Below are 23,554 nucleotides of genomic sequence, written 5' to 3' on the forward strand. Positions count from 1 at the left end.
GATATAAGCAGAGTCTGCAAAGCATTTTTTACATATGTAAAGTAAAGTCGACAGTGGCGCAGCTGTAAAGTTGTTGCCTTGCAGCAGCAGAGACCTCGGTTCGATCCTGACGAGGATTGCTGTCTGTACGGAGTTTGCACATTCTCCCTGTGACCATGTGGGTTTTCTCCAGGTGCCCCGTTTTCCTCCCACATTCCAAAGACATGCAAGTTTATAGGTTAACACAAAAATCTGGAGTAACTCAGCGGGTCAGACTGCTTCACTGGAGAAAAAGAGTGGGTGACATTTTGGGTCGAGACATTTGTTCAGACTGAGAGTTAGGGGAAAGGGAAACGAGAGATATAGACAGTGATATACAGAGAAAAATATGCAAAAAAGTTACGTTGATAAAGGAAACAGTCATTGTTAGCTGTGGGTTAGGTGAAAATGAGTTACAGACAATGAGATTCAACAAGACTTGGAAACCAGCATCTGCAGTTCCTTCCTACACTGGTTTGTAGGTTAATTGGCATCTGTAAATTGTCCCTTTTGTATCGGATAGAACTAGTGTGTGGGCAATTGCTGTTTGTCACAGACATGGAGGGCTGAAGGGCCTGTTTCCATGCTGTATCTCTCAAATTAAAACAAAATTCTCCATCATCAATAAGTTAAATCCAAGGAATGAACGACAGGAATTACTAGCCAAGAAAATACTATATGTACTTAGTGTTCATCTTTCCATCTTCATTATGACCATGCACTGGATGTTTGAAAAGAGCCTTTGGAAAACTCGGGGAAAAAATACTGGATTAGAAGCCATCTCTAGGATTGTCAGCCGAGTTGAATCGGAAGTTGGGTAAATTAATATGAAGAGATGGAATGATATCAAAGGCAAAGCCAGACCTAGTAATGTGAACTTTATGCAGGTCTCCAAGTAAATGTAACTTTTGACTGCTGTTGAATTAGAGATTCCCTGAGATAGCATCTAAATACTTGTAAAAACAGCACTTGACCTTGATCAAAACTGACGCCAAGGGCTCCACACACAGTCAGATATGCTGTAAAAACACAATATTACTGTTCGGAAAGAAACATCCCTACTTGATGTAGACTTTATAGGTTCTGGCACCATATTGAATAGCCACCAGCTCATAAGATCTGACCTCACAAGATGACAAAGGAAGTTTCTACCCCTTTTTAAATGAAACATTTGAACATTTTTCTTCAAGCATATGCATCATATAAACTGCGTGTTAAGTGAGTTTCTGAGATGCAGTTGATAACATTTTGAACTATTGAATAACAATGCAAAGTTTTCTACAGAAATATATTAGACACCCCCAACCATGTTATTTCCGAAAGCCGATCAGCCAACAAATATTATTATCCTCTTAAGGCTGTGGTTGTATTGTGATGTTATAGACAATTGACATTAGGTGCAGGAGAAGGCCATTTAGCTCTTTGAGCCAGCACGTTGTATTGCAGTGGAAGTTATAGTTAAACAAAGCATTTTATAGTGGCAGGAAGAGGGACTTTAATTCTCCTTTTGTTTCATTCTGAAATAAATGTTATACCTTTGCACTAAATATTGTACTCTTTATCCTTTATCTTTGCACTGATTGTATCATTGAACAGTCTTTTTCTAGGATAGCACTCAAACAAAAGTTGTTCACTGCATCTCGGTACACGTGACAATAATAACCTAAGCTCTAAAGAGCTCAGATGACAAATTTGTATTAGTAGCTCACTTTTCTCTAACTCAGTTTCTCTTCCAGCACTTCCAAACCAAAGAATTATTTTGTAACTCTGGAGTAACCCTGCGGGTCAGACACATTAAGGGGCAGCACAGTGGCGCAGCTGTAGAGGTGCTGCCTTGCAGCGCCAAAGACCCAGGTTCAATCCTGACTACGGGTGCTGTCTGTACGGAGTTTGTACATTCTTCCTGTGACTGTATTAGTTTACTCTGAGTGTTCCGGTTTCCTCACACCAAAGATGTACAGGTTTGTAAGTTACTTGGCTTCTGAAAGGTGTAAATAAGTCCCTCGTGTGTGTAGGTGTGTATATCATAGGGTGATCGCTGGTTGGTGTGGACTTGGGGGGGGCAAAGGGCTTGTTTCCACACTGTATCTTTTAGTCTAAAAGGCAGCATCCTTGGAGAATGGGTATTTCTGGTCAGGTCCCTTCTTCATACATTTGAGGTTGTAATTTTGCAATGTAAAATTATGGCAGGCAATGTCTATACATGGTAAATATTTCCAAAGCATTTGGTAGCTGAGGGAAAACATGTTACTTGGGTCAAGTCTTCTATGAATAGTGATAATTTATCATCAACATCCCACAAGGGTGGCACAGTTGTGAAGCAGAGAGAGTGGCTACTGCCCAGCCCCAGTGCCTTGGGATCAATCCTGATCTTGGGTGATGTCCATGCGGTATATTCTCCTTGTGAGTGCTTAGCTTAGTGTAGAGACACTGCCTGTAAATAGATCCTTCGGTCCACCGGCAGACAATGAACACACATTCACACTAGTTCTGTGTTATCCCACTTTCTCATTCGCCTCCTACACACTAAGGCAACTTTACAGAGGTCAATCATCTTTGGGATGTGGGAGGGAACCAGAGCACCCAGAGGAAACACGTGCAGTCACAGGGAGAACGTGCAAAGTGCACATAGACAGCACCCATGGTCAGGATCGAACCCGGGTCTCTGACGCTGTGAGGCAATTTACCAGCTGTGATAAATTAGCTCTGCCAGGTGTATCAGTTTCCTTCTGGGCCTTTGCTTTCCTTCCACCTCTCATAGTTTTGCTGATAGGTTAATTGCCCCTCGAGTAGATGGGTGGCTGAAGAACAAGGAGGAAGTTGATGGGCACATGAAAGTGCATAGTGTATATGGAAATAAATGGGTGAATGGGACTGATGGAACTGCTGTGAGAACTGGCATAGACTTGATGGGCCAAATAGTTCCCCTATGTTCCAAGAAAGCATGAGCAATGAAACAGAGAGCCCGATCACCTTCCTTTGACAAACATTAAATCTGCCACCACCAATATCCTGTGATTACCACTCAGCACACCATTCCTCATCTAGTTTAGTCTAGTTTAGTTTAGTTTAGAGATACAGCGCTGAAACAGGCCCTTTGGCCCACCAAATCCACACCGACCATTGATCCCCACACACTAACACTATCCTACATGCAATAGAGACAATTTTACCAAGCCAATTAACCTACAATCCTGTACGTCTTAGGAGTGTGGGAGGACACCGAAGATCTCTGAGTCTCTGGCGCTGTAAGGTGGTAGTTCTACCACTGCGCCACTTTGTGTACAGCTCCAATAACATCCAAAAAGATTGACAACATGCAAAAACAAGACAACACAATATCCTGGGATTACCACTCGGCAAGTATTTGTTGTCAGGCTGAGTACAACATCCACAAGGCTTGACATCATGCACAAAAAAGACAGCCGATGCAATGTGGTTGTTACAGGAAATGCCAGGATTTGATCATCTGTAATTGTTACGGAGCTGGGGAACCATTTCAACGTCAACCACAATGGTAGGTCTGAGTCATGTGTAGGCCAGCAAGTTAAGGCTGACAGATTACCTTCCCTGAAGTACATCGATGAACCAGATGGGATTCTATACAATAATTTCATGTTTATCATTTCTGATACTAACTTTAGATTCCACATTTGTTCAATTACTTAAATTTAACTTTCACAAGCACAGTGGTGCAATATAAATCCATGCCTCTCAATCATTGGTACAGTTCTCTGGATGATAACTGTATCGACCTCTCCCTCTGCAACTGGATACTCGACTTTCTAACCAACAGACCCCAGTCTGTTAGGTTAGACAAGCACACCTCTTCAACCCTCACCCTGAACACTGGCGTTCCACAGGGGTGTGTGCTGAGCCCCCTCCTCTACTCCCTCTTCACCTACGACTGCACACCTGTACATGGTACTAACACCATCATCAAGTATGCAGATGATACAACGGTGATTGGCCTCATCAGCAACAACGATGAGTCGGCCTATAGGGAGGAGGTCCAGCTCCTAGCAGCATGGTGCGCTGACAACAACCTGGCCCTTAACTCCAAGAAGACCAAGGAGCTCATTGTAGACTTCAGGAAGTCTAGGGGCGGCACGCACACCCCCATCCACATCAACGGGACGGAGGTGGAACGTGTTTCCAGCTTCAGGTTCCTGGGGGTCAACATCTCTGATGACCTCTCTTGGACCCACAATACCTCAACTCTGGTCAAGAAGGCTCACCAGCGTCTCTTCTTCCCGAGGAGACTGAAGAAGGTCCATCTGTCTCCTCAGATCCTGGTGAACTTCTACCGCTGCACCATCGAGAGCATCCTTACCAACTGTATCACAGTATTTCGTTGTCTCTGTACTGTACACTGACAATGACAATTAAAGTTGAATCTGAATCTGAATCTGATAGGCCAGTAACTTAACTATGGTGGTACCATGTTCATCTCATTGGCCACCCATCACTGAGCCATTTTGTTATTTTCCCCCTTAAAATCCTATTTGCACTCCATAAATTTAGGGGCAGCACAGTGGCACAGCTGTAGAGTTGCTACCTTACAGCGCCAGAGACCCAGGTTCGATCCTGACTACGGATGCTGTTTGTATGGGGATTGTACGTTCTCCCTGCGTCCACGTTGTTTTTCTCCTGGTGCTCAGTTTCCTCCCACACTCCAAAGACTTACAGAGTTGTAGGAAAGACATTCTTGCCATAGAGGGAGTACAGAGAAGGTTCATCAGACTGATTCCTGGGATGTCAGGACTTTCATATGAAGAAAGACTGGATAGACTTGGCATGTACTCACTAGACTTTAGAAGATTGAGGGGGGATCTTATAGAAACTTACAACATTCTTAAGGGGTTGGACAGGCTAGATGTAGGAAGATTGTTCCCGATGTTGGGGAAGTCCAGAACAAGGGGTCACAGTTTAAGGATAAGGGGGAAATATTTTAGGACCGAGATGAAAAAAACATTTTTCACACAGAGAGTGGTGAATCTCTGGAATTCTCTGCCACAGAAGGTAGTTGAGGCCAGTTCATTAGCTGTATTTAAGAGGGAGTTAGATGTGGCCCTTGTGGCTAATGGGATCAGGGGGTATGGAGAGAAGGCAGGTACAGGATACTGAGTTGAATGATCAGCCATGATCATATTGAATGGCGGTGCAGGCTCGAAGGGCCAAATGGCCTACTCCTGCACTTATTTTCTATGTTTCTATGTTTCTATGTTTCTATGGCTTTGGTAAAATTGTAAATTGCCCCTGAAGTGTAGGATAATGCTAGTGTTTGGGGTAATTGCTGGTGGGCATCGACTCAGTGGGCCGAAGGGGCTATTTTCGCACTGTATCTCTAAACTTCAGATTTGATGTAAATGCATCTCACAAATAACATTAACCCCAGCTGAAATGCAATTGAAGAAAATTTATTTTTTACAAATTGCAACTTGAATGATAATACAATCGCAAATATACGTGGCAGAAAAGAGCAATGCTCTTCTCATGAGTATGGAAACACTTTGCTGCGCATTTAACCTTTAGGCTCCAGTATAGGTCAGTGTTTAATCCCAAAGGTATGTGTCAGTGTAAATGATAGGGTGATGGAAAGCATGTAGAAAGACTGTTAAGTCCCTGGAGGGTTAATTGCATATATAAATTAGTTTGAAATACAGGATTTTAAGAAGACAAAAGGATCATAAAAACAGAATCAGATTTTCCTCTGCACTTTGCTGATGTTACCTGGAATGAAAGGATTGATGAATATAACACCCAAATGGTAAAATTCACATTTGAACATTTACCATTGTCACACATTCCAGTTAGTTTTGCTGCAAATGCAAACATCTAGCAGAAACACATGAAGATGGTTTGCAGATTTTTGCACAGTACTGCTCTTTAGAATGTTGTGCTACCAGCAGAGAGTATTTTTCAAAGCAACCATTACATTTTATTTATTTTGCCACACAGGATCTTTGAGGATAGCATCTGTTGTTAGTATCTCTGAGATACTGGAAAGCAGTCAGAGAATCAAAATGAAAGAACACTGTACTGGAGTAGCTCAGCGGGTTAGGCAGCATCTCAGGAGAGCATGGATAAGTGACGTTTTGGGTTGGGACTCTTCTTCAGACACAAAACGTCACCAAACCTTTTTTTCCCAGAGATGCTGCCTGATGCTTAAGGGCCTGATCCACTTAAGCTATTTTTTAGATGACTACAGGCGACTAGGCTGTCATCATATGGTCGCCAGAGTGTCGCCTGCATGGTCGTGAGTAGTCACCTCAGTCGCCCAAAGAGTCGTAGAGTCTTTCTGGTCGCCGCTGGATTTTCAACGTGTTCAAAATTTTTTGGCAACAGTGTGTTGACGCCAATGAGCTTAGCTTGACTTCTCCTGACGTAGGTGTGGTCGTAGGTTGTCGCCAGGTGTCGTAGGTTGTTGCTGGTGCTGACTTCAGTGAATCCATTGGTGACTACCTACACCAACCTACGTCAAACGGCGACAGGTACTGCCGACTGAATTGTCTCCGACAGGGTCGTAGCTTGTCGTGGGTGGACATAGGTTGACTTCGGTTGTCGTAGGTTGTCGCCTGTGTGGTCGTAATGGGTCGTCGGTTGTCGGTAGCTTCTCCATGCATTTGGACTGAATTCCTCATTTAGTGCAGCCACGGTTTAGGGATTTGATTACTATCAGTTGGTGGATTTGTTAAAGTGTTTAAGAAAGCTTGGACAGCATCCTTGAATCTTTTCCTCTGTCCACTTGGCACTCGTTAGTTTCAATGCCGTGACATTGTGTCTGGCGATCGTGGTTTGCTTATTCACCAAGTGGAGCAAGAGTCAAGACTCAAGAATGGTTAATAGTCATATGTACCTTAAATGGAAGAATGAAATTCTTACTTGCAGCAGCATAACAGGTCTGTAAACACAATATTCATAGATAACATAATAAACAAAAATTAAGTTCAATAAATTAAAATATAATTAATAAGTGCAAAATCATCCCAAAGTCCCTAGTGCAATCAGTCCCCAGTATTGGCCATTCAATGTTTCCAGCCTTCTGTTGGATGGTTTGGAAGTTTTGCATGTCTACATACACTTTCACAATTTCCCATGATCAATGTTCCACTAGGCTGGACTCCTGGATTCCACAAACAATTCCGTCACTGATGAGTCCCTCCTTCAAATCTGAAAAATGACAATTATCTGCTAACAGTCTTAATTCTCTTCAAAAAGTATCAAAGGAATTTCCCTGCTTGCGCGTAAAGAACTGATAATGATCAACTGTTTCATCACGAGGCAAATTACAAAGTGCCTGTCCCACATACATGTCCTTGGCATGCAAGTTACGCGACCTCGTCGTCGTGTTGAGGCGCACGGGCATCGTATGGCCGCGCGGGGCCGGTCCCACTGAGAAGCGCGGAGGGGTATGTAGTTGTTGCGACATCGTGCGGGGCTCCAAAATGTTTGTAGCGAACTAAATCTTCGCGCGCCAACAGCCTATCGCGTAACTGACGGCCAAAGTGAGACAGGCCCAAGACCCTGGTGTGACGCAATGTCTCACCTTTAACAGCAGCAGAAGCAGGCAAACAATCGCCGAGCTCGACCTGGGGCTCACGGCCGTTGCGGATCCACCCCCACTTCTACTCCCAGAGCTTCTACTGCCATTCTTTAATTAAATCTAATGTTAACAGAACCTCATATTTCATGTCTGAAGAAGGGTCTCGACCCGAAACCCACTGAGTTTCTCCAGCATTTTTTTCTACCTTATATTTCACTTGGGCAGCTTATAACCTAACGGTATTAATATTGATTTCTCTAAATTCAAGTAACCCTTGCTTTCCCTCTCTCTCTGTCCCTCCCCCACCCTGTTTCTCCTACTAGTTTCATTGTCTTCCTGATTAACTTTACTGTTTGTACTCATCGTTGTCACCTTCCCCTCAGCTAACAATAGACCATTGTAAATTTCCTTGATGTGTAGAAGGAACAGCAGATGCAGGTTTAAACCGAAGGTAGACACAAAAAGCTGGAGTAACTCAGCGGGAATTGCTCTGAAGAATGGTCTTGATCCAATTCAGAAGGTTCAGAAGATCCGAAATGTCACCCATTCCTTCTCTCCAGAGATGCTGCCTGTCCCGCTGAGTTACTCCATCTTTTTGTGTCTATCTACATTTCCTTGAACATCGTCTGCTTTGATGTGCTTTTCACACCTTACATGCTGTTTGTACCCTTCCATGTTTATAGTTTCCCGCTTCCCAGACTGTCAGTCTGAAGAAGGGTCTCGATCCAAAACATCACCCATTCCTACTCTCCAGAGAGGCTGCCTGTCCTGCTGAATTACTCCACCATTTTGTGTCTATCTTCAGTGCAAATTCATTCTAGTTAGATACTAAATCCCTTGAGCAGTACCTAATCTTTTTTGTTATGGATAAAAGATAAGAGTATTCAGCTACACATTTTCTGAATTAACAGATCTCACCAAAGGCAAGTGTCTGATGTCAGCACCTTTCTCCTTTTCTCTTTTGTTTGTTTTTGCTCTGCATGTGCCAAGCAGCAGTGGAGTTGAGGGTGAAAGATGCATTCAAATTGGCGTCAAAAGATTTAAATATGTCCCATTTGGACCTGAAAGAAGAAATTACTAAGCATAATCATAAGATGCATGTAGCTATTTGATTAAAAAAAAACTTTAAAAAATAAATATACTTGAATCACTCACCAATTTTCATAAATAAACATTCTTGAATCACTCTGTAATTTTCATAATGCATGAAATCTTTGCCCTGTCAGTAGGGCTAAGGTTAATAAGTAATAACTATCGCTGCTAATTCACTGAGGCAGATTTGCCCAACTAATGTTCAGCTGTTGTAAACAGAAACATTTATCATAAAACAGTATTCAAGGATTCATGCACTCATCTGCGGACTTTATAAATCATGACAGTCCCTGTGAACTTTTTACAAAATGCAGGCTAATTGCTTCAATGTTGTAAGCTGTTCTTGTCAGCCCACTAGTGTTTGGGATGATCAATTGGACATTTTAAATGTCTGCTGACGAATGTTTTATCTCCATTCAGGTATTTTATCTCACTCCCAATCTTTCCTTGAGTGTAAGTACAATGCCCTCAACGTCTAGCTTTGCTGTGCCAGGCCTACCACCCGGAGACCAACATTGCATGTTTTGTTTGTCCTCCAGTCTGTCACGATGCCAGTTCATTTGTCAGTCAACACAAAGTATTTTTGTTGTCAAATAATACACCCTATGTGTTAGGCAGCCATCAGCCCATTAAGCCAAGAAGGCTGACAGCTGGTCAAGTGAGCACTTCTGTCAGTGAACGGATTATCGGCAGGGATCAGTCACCCCCTCTGGGACAGCAATCACAAGTGGCTGTCTGCGAGGATCTGTGTTGAAATCTCCTCCATTGTTAACTGCAGTAAAAGATGTAGGAAAATGGTAGGTGGCTTTCTCCTTCGTAACATTTTGTGTGTGTCTCTATCTATTTTATCAATAAACCTTCCTCCTCTGCATTTAGAGACAGCGCTGAGAGCCATACAGCTTGAAAATGAACGTTTTGACCCACCAGGTCTGCATCAGGCCATCAAAGCCCATTAATACTAATCCCATGCTATCCTCCCTACATTCCCATCATCTGCTCCCTAATGCTCGCACTCACCTATAATTTACAGTGACCAATTAACCTACCAACCTGCACATTTTGGTCTGTGGGAGGTACCTGGTGCACGTAGAAGAAACACATTATGTTGCAGGGAGAATGTGTAAACTCCACACAGTCAGCACTAGAATCAACATTATACCCGAATCACTTGTGCCAGTGTACTATCAATTTGTCCATTTTTTTTCCCTGTGAATAACTCCTAGTAGAGGGCTGAGATTTAAGTTTATAATCAGTTCATACGTTGTAGGAACAGAATTGGGTCATGGGGCCCATCATCATTCAATCATGGCTGATGTATCTTCCCCTCTCAACCCCACTCTCCAGCCGTCTCCCCAGAACCCCAGACACCACAACTAATCAAGAATATATCAATATTTGCCTTAAAAATATCCATTAACCTGGCCTCCACAGCCTTCAGTTGCAATGGATTCCACAGATTCACCACATTCTCTGACTAAAGACATTTCTCCTCATCTTCTTTGTAAAGGTACATCCTTTTATTTTGAGGTTATGACTTCTGGTCCTAGTCTTCCCCACTAGTGGAAACATCAGCTCTATCCTGGCATTTCACTATTCGTGAAAGTGTGTTACATTGTAGAAATCTCTCTTTGGAGTGCAGGATGAGAATGTAATATGCAGCCAGCACTTGACAAAGTTTCACCAGTATTCATGGTTGAAGCTTGGGCTTATTACCAACTCTCAAATTCCCAACTGCATTTTTATCTTGTGAATCTGCATTCACAATGGTGATGGAAAGATTAAAAAGTATTTTCTGGGCATTGCTGGTGCTTGCACTTACCATTTTGCATTATTGTATGCATTTCCTGCTGTTGCTCCACAGCTCTGGTCACCCCAGTGGTGTCATTAGACAGTTTGTTAAAGGATAGCCGTGGATATTAGAGTTGCTGCCTTACAGCACTAGAGACCTGAATTCGATCCTGGCTTCCAGTACTGTTTGTACGCAGTTTGTACATTCTCCCCGTGACCGCGTGGGTTTTCTCTGGGTGCGGTTTCCTCCCACATTCCAAAGACGTACAGATTTGTAGGTTAATTGGCTTCGGTAAAAATTGTAAATTTTTCCTAGTGTGAACGATAGTGCTGGTGTACGGGGTGATCACTGGTTGGCACGGACTCGGCGGGCTGAAGGGCTTGTTTCTGCGCTGTATCTCTAAAGTCTAAAGTCTAAGTTCTAATGAACACACCTGTTCCAATTCCAACAGATATGCACGTGTTTGATGATTCCTTTCTGCAGCTTTGAAGATGGTGTGAATAGGGTGGGTGGATGAAAAACTAGGATCCCCAGTGTAATTAATAAGCAATTGAAAAACTTGACATTCTCTTGTGAATCAGAAGAGATCTCCATTTCATCATAATGATGAGAGCTGAAAAGTTACAGCAAGAAACCACCCATTGCCCAATAGCATACACCGCCTCAAAAAGCTGCCACCATCATCAAAGATCCATACCACCATGGCCACGCACCCATTTCATTCCTACCATTGGAAGAAGGGAGAGGAGTCTGAAAACCATAACGGCCAGGTTCAAGAATATCTTCTTCCCAACAGCCATCAAACTTTCGAACACCACACAACCATACCTAAACTAGGAACTAAGGACTATCCTTGTTTGCACAAAGGACTTTGTGCTTTTTTGCAAGAGTATTGGTCTTATCAATTTATAGAGTTTTTGGTTTATTACATGTTCTCTATGAGTATCGTGTTTATAGCCCTGTTATCGTGCTGCAAGTAAGAATTTCATCGTTCCATTGTAGGTACATTTGACAATTGACCTGACTTGAATTAGCTGGATGAAAGAGTCCCAATTTGTCGTGGTCAGATTGATGGTGCTGATGGAGAAATGTCATCACCGAGCCTCACAAGTCACAAGAACCATCACATCGTCTAATTTGCAAGAAACAACGAATCATGAAATATATCAGCCTGTGATTCATGCAGAGAATGGATCCCATTTTCACAACCTTGCTGTCCAATATACCCACCAGTGAATGGTGTGATATCGATCCCCATCTCAAACAATGAACCTGCCACTTGCTTTTGACAAGAGGAAAAATTCTGGCCATTTTTCACAGAATTTAAGTAGAACAGACACTGTTGCAAAATTTCAGGAGGTCAAGGAGCATAGCCAAGAAGTATTTACGAAGGAACTGCAGATGCTGGAAAATCGAAGGTACACAAAAATGCTGGAGAAACTCAACGGGTGCAGCAGCATCTATGGAGCGAAGGAAATAGGCAACGTTTCGGGCCGAAACCCTTCTTCAGACTGATCCAAAAACCAAGAAGTAGACAGCCTTTCATCAAGACATATGAAAGTCATCAATGATGAAATGTTGATGCAGTTATTTTGACTGCGGTCGCTAACTGGGTACAGTATATTATTTTATTTGAGATTTCCAGCATCTGCTGTATTTAAATTTTCGGGACTTTAAATACTGGCTTTGAGATTGTTTCCAATTTGTTAAATAGTTTGTCTTGGATGAGGTCCTGGATTAATTATAGTTTTCTCTTGCACAATAATGAAAATATATTAGATTTACTGCAATCTCCACTACCTCTCTTGTCCACTCACATGACGTATCAGGACATTCATAATCTTGACATCCTGTATGGGCATACATAGCACTTCAAACCTATTCATTTCTGCAATATGACCTTCCTTCTAGATTATCCTCTTCACTGATAAAAGCCTTATCTTCATTATTTCTATATGTGACTTTTTTAATAGTACTCAGGATGTCCTGTCATGCCTCACTGTCTAAGAGCTTCCACAGATTTAACACTGCCCTTACCTCATATAGACAATGCTGCATTAAATCTGTTGCCCCATCCTCTGAATCATGACTTTTGCATTCCCCATTGCTATAATTCAAAATCTATATTTCTTTAAACATCCATCTGTAGAATTGCCCTACGTTGCATACCATCCTTTCATAATGTCATTAGTTTATAAATCACAGGAGCAGAATTAGGGCATTCGGCCTATCGAGTCTACTCCACCATTCAATCATGGCTGATCTATCTTTTCCTCTCAACCCTATTCTCCTGCCTTCTCCCCATAACCCTTGACACCCTTACTAATCGAGAATCATTAAACTCCACCTTAAAAATACCAATGAGTTGGCCTCTAGAGTTATTTGTGGTTTTCCTCCGAACTCAGCCTAGATCTGGGTGACAATTTATTTGACTGCCTTTACCTGACGCTTTAGAATTTCCACCAAACCTCCTTAGCCTCCATAATCAATGTCCATGCAAATTTCCCTTTCTGATATAACCTTTGTTCACACATGCACTTACACACACATCCACTCACACCAATTCAAACATATCCACTCACACACACCCACTCATGTTCACCCACTCACACCAATTCACACACACCTATTCACTCACCCACCCATTCACCCATTCACCCATTCACCCACACACTCACACACTCACCCACTCACACACACCCACTCACACACACCCACTCAGACACACACATTGGCACACACACACCCTCACCCACACACTCACACACACCCACTCACACAGCCACTCACTCACTCACCCACTCACACTCACCCACTCACACGCACCCACTCACTCGCACCCACTCACACGCATCCACTCACACACATTCACTCACACTCACTCACCCACACTCACACACATCCTCTCACACTCACACAATCACTCATACACACCCACTCACACACACCCACTCACATTAACTCACACACACACACTCACACTCACACACACTCACCCACCTCACCCACATGCTCACGCTCATGCTCACCCTCACGATCACCCTCACCCACTCCAGAATGGCCCCTCCACCGACACTGGTGGAGGTGCCATAGGTCGGTGGGGGCGCTGCGAGCCGGCAGCCCTGCCAGCCCTGCCCTGTTCGTTTTTTCTACTTATTTTGAATTTTCAGTGTGTCTCAATGTGTGTTTTGAATGTTTATCCATGTGCCTTGTGTAGGGGGAGGTGGGGGGGGCAAGGGGGAAACCGCTTCGGTCGCCTCCTCTACGGAGAGGCAAATTTTTCCATGTCGCCTCCCCTGTAGCCTTACATCGAGGATCGGTGCGGCCTTTCCCGGAGAAGAACCTGGGGCTTCAGCAGCGGGCGCAGCGCGGACTCTCATAGCGGAGCGGGCGAGCCCTCGCCAGAGGAGGATGCTCTGTTCGCTGGCACGCAGCAACCTTGAAGCCACGGTTTGCGGAGCTCCAGCTGGCGCTGCGTCCGGAGCCTGGGATCCTTCGTTGTGGACCCCGGAGGAGAAAAGCTCGGACCACCGGCCCGCGGCCTACTCAAACCGTGGACGCGGCGGGGACTTACCATCCGGAGCGGGGTCCCTCACCGGGGATCCCTGGAGAGGAGCTCTGACCGCCGTCCCTGTGGTGTGTGGTAGTTCTGGCTGCGGCGTGGCGGGGACTTTAGATCTTCGACCGCCGGCCTGTGGCCTACACCATCTTAAAGCCGCGGTCTCCGGTGGGGAAGCACCGATTCAGGACTTATCTGGACTTACCTTGTCTGCACATCTATTTATATTTATTGTTATTGTGTATTATTTTTTTAATTGTACCGCTGCTGGCAAATTAATTTCACTGCACTGTATGTGCAAGTGACGAGTAAAACTTGACTTGACTTGATTCCTTGACTCAACCGCCCGCCCGCCCACAGGCCCAGAGTCAGAGCACCCGCAGCTGCCGACTCTCACCACCTCCCCAGGCGGGGCCACCGCCGCTGTCACCAACCCTCACTGTCTCCCCGGACACCGATGCTGCTGCCGCCGACCCGTATCTATACTCATGGGCCTCTACCAGCGACTTCGCTGACCCTCGCTTCTTCACCGGCCACTAGCGGGCCAGAGTGGTTAGCTCACCAGAGTTCCAGGCACAGCACCATGCCGACAACCTTCACCCTCCACGATGCAGACAGCACGTGGTCTGACTCTGCTGGGTCCTACTGCTTCCTCCCCCCTACAGGGAAGACCCATCAGTAGTGATTGGTCTTCCCCTTCCCCCTCTTTTAATCAGGTTTTCCCGACCACACACCCGCTTGTTAAAATTCCCCGCTTTTTTTTGTGTTTTTATTTCACAGAGGTGCCCGAGGTGGAATGGCACTCCAATGAGCTCCGGAAGCACTGCTTTTAATCATATATTCACTCCTTCATTAAACTATATTGCCAAATAATTAATACAATGCCTCTCCAAATTATTTTATTATATGTAGGAATAGCATTGTTCAAAATGTTGTTTAATTTATTGATACGTGTACAAATTAAAAGGTGCAGTGAAAGGTTGCATGCTATCCAGTCAGCGGATAGACTATACATGATTACAATCGAGCTGTCCACAGTGTACAGATACAGGATAAAGGGAATAATATTTAGTGCTGGATAAAGGCCAGTAAAGTTTGATTTTAGATCGTCCGAGGGTCTCCCAAGTAATTCGATGGTAGATCAGGATTGTTCTCTTGGTGTTGATAGGATAGTCCTGTTGCCTGATAACAGCTGGGAGGAAATTGTCCCTGAATCTGGAGGTGTGTGTTTTCACACTTCTGTACCTATTGCCTGATGGGAGAGGGGAGTGACCAGGTTGAGATTCATCCATGATTATGCTGGTGGCCTTGCCGAGGCAGCGGGAAATGTAGGTGGAGGCAATGGAAGGGAGATTGATTTATATCATGATCTGGGCTACGTCCACAATTTGTGCCATTCCATGCCATCTTGGATGGAGCTGTCCCCGAACCATATTCTGATGCATCCTGATAACATGCTTTCCACAGCTCATTTGCAGAAGTTGGTGAGAGTTGTTGGGGCCATGTCAAACTTCCTAAACCTTCTAAGGAAGTAGAGACGTTGGTGTGTTTTCTTGGCCAATGCTTTGAAATGGCAAGCCCAGGACAAGTTGCTGGTGATATTTACTCCTAGGAGGCTAAAACCTTCAACCATCTCTACTTATGCGGGTTTAAGTGTATACCGGGATATGTGTACCGCTTTGCTTCCTGAAGTCAATACTATCCTCTTTGTCTTTCTGACAATGAGAGGAAGGTCGTGGTCTCGACACCAGTTTATGAGGTTCCTAATAAACATGTGATTATTTCCACTGCTGAAGAAGAAAGTTTTCCATTGAGAAAAGGGTACATTCAAGGCTGATGTTTACATGAACCCTGCAATCAAACAGTTCATCTAATTAAGCTAAAAGATTCCAAAGCAATGTGCGATTATGAAAGGCACCGCATAAATGTGGGTTATCTCAACATACATTTTCGTGTACATTTATGGTGACATATTAAATTAATGGTGGGATTGATCTTTTCCCTACACTGCTTAAGCATCCAAGAAATGGCCATTGAAGACACAAGAGGCTGCAGATGCTGGAATTTTGAACAAAAGACAGCAAAGTGCTGGTGTACCTCAGCAGGTCAGGCAGCATCTATGGACAGAATGTTTTGGGTCGGAACCTTTCTTCAGACTGATTGTAGTAGGAGGCTCAAAAAAAGGTGGGGCTGAGACAAAGCCTGGCAAGTGATAGGTGGATTAAGTGGGGTGGTTTAATTGGTAGATGGGTGGACAAATGCTAGAGATAAAAAAGAAGACAAAAGGACATGAGATAAAGAAAGAAGGGTTTTGAAATGTAAAGCCAGAGGGAGAGATATAGGTGGATGAGGATTGAGGGAGATGGAAGAATAGGAAAGGTGGGCTGTATGTGGGAAAAATTGGTTCACACTGGGGTAGAAGGGGAACAGAAATGAGAGAGAGGGAGAAGCAAGGGGGGTGTACTTAAAATTTGAGAATTTAATGTTCATATCATTGCTACCCAAGTACCCTGGCAGAATATGAGATGCTATACTTTCAATGTTCACATGATCTCAGTCTGACAATGAAGGAGGCCCAGGACAAAAAGGTCAGTACAAGAATGGAAGGGGAGTTGAGATGGTTAGCATCTGGGACATCCATCAGGCCTGGGTGGACCATGTGCAAGGGTTTGGTAAAATGGTCGGCTAGTCTACGCTTGGTCTTGCCTATGATTAGGAGACCACAACAGGTGTGTGAATGCAGCGGATGAGGTCAGAAGAGGTGTATATGAACCTCTGTCTCATGTGGAAGAGCTGCTGGGTCCTTGGATGAAGGTGAGGCCGGAGGTGCAAGGGCATGTGTTACATCTCCTGCAGTTACAGGGTTAAATACCTGGGGAGAAGATGGGTTGGGTGGGAAGGGATGAGTGAACCAAGGAGTTGAGAACCTTGCAAATTCCATGCTTTGTTCCACCCCCTGCCTCTTTTCAAGCTTTCATCCCCGCCCTAGTCTGAAGAAATGTTCCGACTTGAAACAGCGCCTGTACATTCCCTCCACAGATGCTGCCTGACCCGCTGAGTTACTCCAGCACTTTGATTTTTAGCCCAAGTAATGGCTGTTGTTTTGAGCTTGACAATTTCAGGCCCCACATCACAGGCATTTATCTACAGTGAATTAAACCAGCAAAGGAGTTGGTTTCTATCAGGGAAACTTTCTGCTTTTACACAGAAGCAGATTTATGATTTTATAGCAACAGTTCCCCTCTTCTCTCACCTCATGTACAAAGACAGATGTAGGAATGTATTTCAATACTGTTCCAAAACCCTTTTTACAAAGACTACATTGTTCACTACAGCTCATCGACTCTCAATATCATCTGCAGGAATATCAGTCCACCGGATGCAGGAAGAGCACTTATTTACACAAGAAATGACATCTATTCATGGACCATAAGATGGATTTCAGGCTGAATTTTATGGACTGAAGACAAGGTAATCAGTCTAATTAACAATAGCATAATTGATTTTTAATGTCAAACTGTTACTGTATATACAGTATTTTTGAAGGTGAAATGAAAAACAGAAAATGCTGGAAAAAGACAAATATCTGACTGTGAGCTTTCCAACTTTTTATGCTTTTATTTCACATTTCTACCGTTTGCAGTTTGTTTAATTTTCACATTTGAAAGTGATTTGGGATTCTAAAACGGCATTTCTAGTGAATCAAAATGACTTAATTCTGATTTTCCCAAAGGTTTTTCATGGATTAAAAAAAAATTATTCTTGTTTTAAAACGAAAATTATTTTCTTTACTTGGCAAATTAAATCTAGCCACCCCACGTTCAACCAAATGTGTGATTGCTGTAACGCAAGAGATTTACAATTAATTATAATGAGCATTTTAAACTCAAAATAATGAAATACAGGTTTAAAATCATAAAATCAGGTTTAAAAGAACTGCCTTGAAAATTATATTATCTCGAGAAATATCCACTTAAACCATAAATTAATTTGTGGTCAATTCAAAATAAATACGTTCACTACTGATTCAGTGGAGAAATCCATGTTAAAACATCTTTTGTTGCTGAATACACTACTTATTTAAGGTATTTGAGTGTTGGTTTGGAGTGTTGGAAATTATGGTTTGCTTAATGTGCATAAAGAGAAATCCTCCAATGTTGAAGATGTTCAACAAATAGTTGCTGTTAAACTGTTTACTGACTACAGTGGGAAGTACAATGCCTGCGTGAGAAATGACTTAAGTTGCAGCATTAAAGCAGTGCAGGAAGCCATGAGGTTATTCAATGGAGTTTCTTCATTCCTCAGTAAGTGAGAACTGGCAGTACTGTTGCTTTTGGATTCAGTGTAAAGAATGAATCTCTGTTCCTACTGCAGGAAATTTCATTTTTTGAAAATTCCATGTCACTCTTAAAAATTGGATGGCCCAGCTTGTTTTGATTGACTAACTGTATTAATAATATCCATCCAGCTATTATATTACAGAACCAATAAAAGAAAAAGTTTAACAGAAGTTGGTTTATATTAAATCACAAAGTAACCTTGTTGAACAGAACATACCGGGATCGCCAAAAACATTATCGCTGTATCTGAACTGTTTTACCATTATTAAACCCCATGGGAATAAATGAATAAAAATAGATTATGACTGAGCAGGTGAATGAGACAAGTAGAGAAAGAGTATCCATTATTGCTATTATTTTAAGGTTTTTTTTTCCCCCAATGTGAATGTTAGGAATTTAATACAGAAAAGAACATTACTAGGCAGGAAATGTGCATAGATAGTTAAAGACCCTTTTTGGGGAACTAGTGAGATAAGCCTACAAAAACACGGTCCTGACCTCCCATTCAGAGTTAGAGGTTATTCATACAAAGGAAAGAGAATACTTTAAAGTGCTGGCATTTGTTTGAACTTTGAATAAGGAGGTTTGGGCCAATATATCACTTAATTTGTTTTAACAAAGTGCAAACATATTAGCTATCATCGGAGTGGTCATTTTGAAATGATTGAACTCGATAAAATGATTCCAGCATGTAATTTACTCTCAGGCTTACAGTACAATTGCCTATCCATTAACAACATAGGACCAACAGGCAGCAGTTCAATTTTCCATGTGAAAAAACTAAAGTGACCAGGTTTTGAAGAATAATTTTGAAAATAAAATATCCAAATTAATTGATTTTTGAATTTGTTCATTCATTGAAATATGGGCGTTTATTGGCCATACCAAATTGCCCCTGATCTGAATGATGAGGTGAGTTTCTTCAAGAATTTCCTATAGGTCTCTGTTACGTTTGGCACAGAATGTAGTTTTCCTTTCTTGAAGGAAATGAGTGATCGGGACAGATTGCACAAGTGAACTTATGCGATCACTAATACTGATTCTGTCTCTTCAGAGGTTTTTTAAACTTTAGAGATAAAGTGAGTCTACATTGACCAGCAGTTACCCTGTACACTTGCACTATCCTACACACCAGGGACAATTTACAATCTTTACCAAAGTCAATTTACCTACAAACTTGTCTGACTTTGGAGTGCTGGAGAAAACCGGAGCACCCAGAGAAAACTCACGCCGTCACAGGGAGAATGTACAAACTCCGTACTGGCAGCACCTGTGGTCAGAATTGAACCCAGGTCGGTGACGCTGTTGCTTCCAGATGAATCCATTAGTTTAATTTAGATTCCTCGACTGCTGTAGGATGCTTAATCCATGACTCCAGATCGATCTTATGGACCTCCGGATAATTTTCCAATAAATTAACCACTAAACTGGCAAATCCCAAAATGAATACTTTGTTCCCAAACAGACTATTTAATGCACCACAAATATTATGCCTCATGTAACAATTTAATCAACCATGAATTAGCTTGACTGGGACAGTATTCTATTTCAGTCCAGCGGCCAAGAATTTCCTGTCGGCAGACAGAACTGCAGATGCTGGTTTAGAAAACTCGGGAGGTCAAGCAGCATCTCTGGAGAACCTAGACAGGCGGCATTTTTGGTCATGACCCTATTTCAGTGATTGAAATGGGGGGGGGGGGGGGGGGGGGGGAGTGGGGGGAGTGTGGGTGGGGGGAAATGTAGGTGGGGGGGGGAGTGGGGGTGGTGGGGGTAGAGAAAACTGGAAGAGAGGTGGGGCATATCAAAAAGTGCTGGGGTAAAGCCATGGGTCTGGCAGCATTGGATTAATTGTGACTGGACAGGTAAACGGGACAAATAAGAATTTAATTTAATGAATTAATCTGGCAGCAAAAGACTGAATCAGTAATCGTGATTGTGAAAGGTCATGATTAGGGGCGGGACAAAGCCAGGCAAGTGATAGCGATGGGTGGATAAACGCTAAAGATGAAAAGACTAAGTGGGGTGACATAAGGATAGAAGAGTCATGGCATGTGGAGACAGAGGAAAGAGCATAGATGGAAGGAGAGTGGGATTATGAGGAAGCATCACAGCTTGGTTCGGGAACAGTTCAATGCAGGACTGCAAGAATTGCAACAAATTATGGACGCAGCCCACACCATCACTCAAACCAACCTCCCTTCTATTAACTTCATTTATACCTCTTGCTGCCTCAGCAAGGCCAGCAGCATAATCAAGGATGAGTCGTACCATGGCCACTCCCGCTTCTCCTCTCTCCCATCAGGCAAAGTTATAGATGTATGAAAACGCACACCACCAGATTCGGAGAGAGTTTCTTCCCAGCTGTTATCAGGCAACTGAATCTTCCTCCCACAACCAGAGCAGTGCTGAACTACTATCTCCCTCTTTGATGACCGTTGGACTATCCTTGATCAGACTTTGTTGGCTTTACCTTGCACAAAACATTATTCCCTTATCATGTATCTACATATTGTAAATGGATCAAATGTAATCATGTATTTTCTTTCTGCTGACTGGTTAAAACAAACAAAAAGCTTTACACGAAAACTAAACTGAACTGATCTGAGGAGGAAGGGGAAAGCAAGAAATGGATGTGCATCCAGGTAGGGCACAGGGAAGACAGGGGGAAAAGAGTTGGGGGAAATTTCCTCATGGGTTATCTTGATCAAAGCTTGTGCAAAGCTTATCTACACTAATGTCATAAATATCATTGCTGTGTAATAACTGTGAAGTGCAACCCACAATGAAGGATTGGTGATAAAAAAAATCTACCATAAAATAATCAGTGATTGGCTTCAGATTCACAATTTGTTTCAAGTGCAAACACGACAAATGAACCGTGCCACGCATCAGAATATGAAATGTGTTTCCATAAGATATATAAGACATTCCCAGCATCAATTCCTTCAGACTACAGTTCAGGTACATGGACAGGAAAATTGGGAGAGATATGGGTCATGTGCGGGTAAAAGGGATTATATTAGATGGGACAATTTAATCGGCATTGACAGGTTTGACCAAAGGGATTGTTTCCTTGCTGAATGACAATGATTCCAGCTGAATGATCTGTAGCTTGTTATTTCAACGGTCTTTATCTTTAGATTTTAAATTGTATACTTTATACTTTAGAGATCCAGTTCGGATGCAGACCCTTCAGCCCACCAAGTCCGTGCCGACCAGCAATCACCCCGTATACTAACACTATCCTACACGCAATATATATTTTTACAACTTACCAAAACCAATTAACCTACAAACTGTATGTCTTTTGAATGTGTGGGGAAACAGGAGCACTCAGAGAAAACCCACGTACAAATTCCATGCACACAGCACCTGCAGTCAGGATCAAACCCCGGGCCTCTGGTGCTGTAGGGCAGCAATTCAAAGAACCTTATGTATTTCAGTTATCTTCTAGATTGTAGTTTTTAATTTGCACTTGGATATTAAAAGTTTTCACAATTAAGTAAAATATAATTTTTCCGTGATAAGGAATTATGTCGTTGAGTTAAAGGAAACCTTATTTGAAATTAGTGGCTCAGCTGTCTTTGCCAGTGCTTTTATACATCACGAGTCGTAGTGTTGTACTCTGCAGAAAAAAGCCATTCAGACCCTGCCAATTATCAAGCAACCATTTACACTAAACCTACATTAATCACACCTTCCTTCATCTCACTTTAGTACTATATCTTTCATTTCTTACTCTCTCAACTACTGATTTAGTTTCTTAAATATATCAATGATGTTCTCTTCAGCTACTCCCAATAACAGTGAGTTCCACTGTGGAGGTTAAGCTGTTTCTCCTCAATAATTCATTAGACTTATAAATGATTATTTCTTGTTTAATAATTGATTTCATATCAGTATATTTGTTGATTATTCCAAATGTGAAAAAGGCACAAAAGATACATGGTAGACAAAAATGCTGGAGAAACTCAGCGGGTGAGGCAGCATCTATGGAGCGAAGGAAATAGGTAAAGTTTCGGGCCGAAACCCTTCTTCCATACAGAGTTAATACATGCATGATTTACTTTTTAATTCAAATTTGCTTAATATATGTTAGGTGATAATTTAAATTTAATTAGCTCTGTCTTACTTTTGCTATGTATTTAAAATTGCATAGTTAGAAATTTTAACTAAACAATTTCTCAGCACAGGAAATTGCTTTGAAATTTGAGATGAAGATTATACAGTTTCCATGCTTCTGAAATGGTACCTTTCCAATTAAATTACATCTGTAAACACTTATTCTCTCAAATTAAAATTGTTTTCTTGCAGCAATAGTTTTCATTTCCATACAACATCCCATGTACAAGGAGGTGGGTCCAGGCTCTTTGTATTAGAAAGAAAAGAACAATGCAAGCAAGCTACAATGTTTGAGAGATAGTGTGCAGTTCAAGTTCAAGTGAATTTATTGTCATGTGTCCCTGTATAGGACAATGAAATTCTTGCTTTGCTTCAGCACACAGAACATAGTAGGCATTTACTACAAAACAGATAAGTGTGTCCATATACCATTATATAAATATATACACACATGAATAAATAATCTGATAAAGTGCAAATAACAGAAAATGAGTTATTAATAATCAGAGTTTTGTCCGAGCCAGGTTTATTAGCCTGATGGCTGTGGGGAAGTAGCTATTCCTGAACCTGGTTGTTGCAGTCTTCAGGCTCCTGTACCTTCTACCTGAAGGTAGCAGGGAGATGAGTGTGTGGCCAGGATGGTGTGGGTCTTTGATGATACCGCCAACCTTTTTGAAGCAGTGACTGCGATAAATCCCATCGATGGAAGGAAGGTCAGAGCCAATGATGGACTGGGCAGTGTTTACTACTTTTTGTAGTCTTTTCCTCTCCAGGGCGCTCAAATTGCTGAACCAAGCCATGATGCAACCGGTCAGCATGCTCTCAACTGTGCACCTGTAGAAGTTAGAGAGAGTCTTCCTTGACAAACCGACTCTCCGTAATCTTCTCAGGAAGTAGAGGCGCTGATGAGCTTTCTTGATAATTGCATTAGTGTTCTCGGACCAGGAAAGATCTTCAGAGATGTGCACGCCCAGGAATTTGAAGCTCTTGACCCTTTCAACCATCGACCCGTTTATATAAATGGGGCTGTGGGTCCCCCTCCTACTCCTTCCAAAGTCCACAATCAGTTCCTTGGTTTTGCTGATGTT

General features: G+C 42.5%; 1 long non-coding RNA gene across 2 annotated transcripts; it reads right to left on the reverse strand.

Annotated features, from left to right (window-relative positions):
• Positions 1-6,533: 6,533 nt before the first annotated feature.
• Positions 6,534-14,787, reverse strand: LOC129705354 (uncharacterized). 2 transcript variants are annotated; one of them, XR_008724886.1, is made up of 3 exons: positions 14,567-14,787; positions 8,483-8,625; positions 6,534-6,877 (listed from the first exon to the last, which is right to left on the reverse strand). It is a non-coding gene; the product is annotated as an uncharacterized LOC129705354 (long non-coding RNA). The 2 variants fall into 2 exon arrangements; XR_008724887.1 differs by having other exon boundaries at positions 6,534-6,922.
• Positions 14,788-23,554: the final 8,767 nt, after the last annotated feature.

The sequence above is a fragment of the Leucoraja erinacea genome, chromosome 17, assembly GCF_028641065.1.
Source record: "Leucoraja erinacea ecotype New England chromosome 17, Leri_hhj_1, whole genome shotgun sequence".
In the NCBI taxonomy this organism is placed as follows: domain Eukaryota; kingdom Metazoa; phylum Chordata; class Chondrichthyes; order Rajiformes; family Rajidae; genus Leucoraja; species Leucoraja erinaceus.